The sequence below is a fragment of the Neltuma alba genome, unplaced genomic scaffold, assembly GCF_004799145.2.
Source record: "Neltuma alba isolate B1F8T4 unplaced genomic scaffold, ASM479914v2 tig00011768_pilon, whole genome shotgun sequence".
Classification (NCBI taxonomy): Eukaryota; Viridiplantae; Streptophyta; class Magnoliopsida; order Fabales; family Fabaceae; genus Neltuma; species Neltuma alba.
In genome coordinates this window covers 282,496-284,991 of record NW_021636392.1, presented here as the reverse complement: position 1 = coordinate 284,991, position 2,496 = coordinate 282,496, and positions in this window count along the sequence as shown.

The window sequence follows — 2,496 nt, the reverse complement described above, 5'->3', positions numbered from 1 at the left end:
TATGATAACATAATTAAGAATATAATGATTTAAATATATTTTTAATTGTAAAATAAATTGATATATTTGTGGAGTTGGTGTTAATAAAGTTATCATCATGACGTCATTTTTCATGTCTTCATTAAATACATGCTGAGAATAAGAATACAATTTCTTAGAAACATGTTTATATTTTATTAAAATCAATTCTCTTTATTATAAATAATAATTGAAAAATATAATGAGAATATTAATAACTTTCTTATGCAAACTGATAAGAAAGAAATAATTTTACCATATGTACAATACATTAAAAGAAGTAATATATGATAGAAATTCAAAATCAAAAAATAAATTTATATGAATACCTCAATTTATGATTATAAATCAAACTAATATTGAAGTGAATTTTGAATTTAAATCACTAAACAATAAAATTTAATCATGATATAATTAACACCCATGATATAGATTAATTTTGGTTTTTAATGTAAAAACAAATGGTATATGCAAAAAATTTTAAAAAAATAAATTATATAGGATACATATATAAGTAAAAGAATGTTATTTATCATAATATATTCAAATTATTTAATTTTTTATATAGAATAATTGATTAGATTTTATTATAGTAGCTATTTTTTGAATAACAAGATTTTTTTTACTAATTATAAATAGTTTTCATCAAATATATAAAACATATATAGATAATATAATGTAATGTAATATAATACACAAATAACTAAATTATATATCTTATCAATATTAATGATTTAAAATTCAAAATTACTGTAATTCGAAATTAAAATATTAAAAATATTTTTTTAAAAATAAAGCTTTATAAAAATAAATAGTAAAACAAATATTTAAAAATTATTTTTTCAGTAAAATAGTTGCAATTAAAATTAATATATAGTTGTATTTTATGTTTTTAATAATATATATAATTGTTTGTGTAAAAGAATATTTTATATGTGTGTGTGTGTGTGTGTTTAAGTTTGCATAATAAGTTAATAGGCTCATTGTAGTTCAACTAGTAACCCGACTTCAAGCAACAGAGAAGTCATTTTGAAGAGAAATTATGTGGTGACAACATGTGGCATTTTAAATTTTTTCAAGAATCATATTAGCAACGGAATTTTCCTTCATTAATTTGTGATGGAAATTTTTTGTCACTAATTAGTGACGGATTAATGACAAAAAATTTTCATCAATAGTTAGCAACAAAAAAATTTCATCACTAATCCATGACTAATTAATAACAGAAGAATTAGCAACGGAACAAATTCTATCGCCAAATAAAAATTCCATCGCTAATTGCATATTTTTTGTAGTGAATATAATTGTGCATTTAAAGTGTTATTTTATGAGGAATTTTAATTTTGTTATTAACTCCTTAGAAGGTTTGTTAAATGAATATATATTAAATAGCATAAAATATTATTTTAGTATTTTCTTAAGTTGTTAGATGCACCTGGAAAAAATTTTGTAGTTCAAGGTACTGGATGAATTAAAAAATAATTTAGATGCTAAATGTAGCTAAAAAAATACTTAATAATACTGGATGCATCTCACAAATTGTTTTAGGATATTGGACGTATATGACAATATACTTGACACAACCGTAAACCAAAAATAAAATGCAAACTATAAAAATATTGATCTAAGGACTGAAGAAAAGAGGATGGAAAGGATTTTAGAGGCAAAAGTAAAACCAATCCTTAGAGTCTGTTTGGTTCAACGAAAAGAAATGAAAAGAAGGGATTTTAAATGAGGGAAAAGGAAGGGAAGAGAGTGAAAGGAGTTTTAATATTACCTCATTTATATTTATAAAAAAAGAAAGGAGAAAAGGAGTTTTAATATTATCTTATTTGGTTTACATGGGGAGGGGAGAAAAAATATTTTAACATGGACAATTTTGCCCTTATTTTATCTGAGATTTTTTTTCAAATTTTATAGAATATTTAATAAAATAGAATTATAAATAACATTTAATATAAAATTGTATTCTATAATTTTGTCCGTTAGCAAAAATTATATGTTATGATTACACTTACAATATGTAACAATAATAGTTTTATGCTTCAATTCTTATCCGTTTGTTATTTTATTGGCTTTGGATTGGGGTGGGGAATGAGAGAGCAGCGCTTGGAGAGGGAAAAAAAGGGTTTGGTATGATATAAGAATATTAAAAATAAACATGGTCATAATAGTTATAACATGACAAAATATTATTTTTTTTTTCAAATCCTCCCAATATTAGAGGGTAAGGGAAGAAAAATTTTGAGAAATTTTCCCTTCCCTTTTAAAAATTTCAAGTTACCAAATAAGAAGAAACAATCAAAATCCCTCTTTCTTCCTTCCTTTCTCTCCAAATATTTTATACCAAACGCAACCTTAGATTAGAGGGGGAGGGACGATTTTTCTTTTTTTTTAAAAAAATTAATTATGAGTGGGTATTATAAAGCCTGATTCTTAAATATTTATTTTAATTAATTTTTAAAAAATATAATTGAA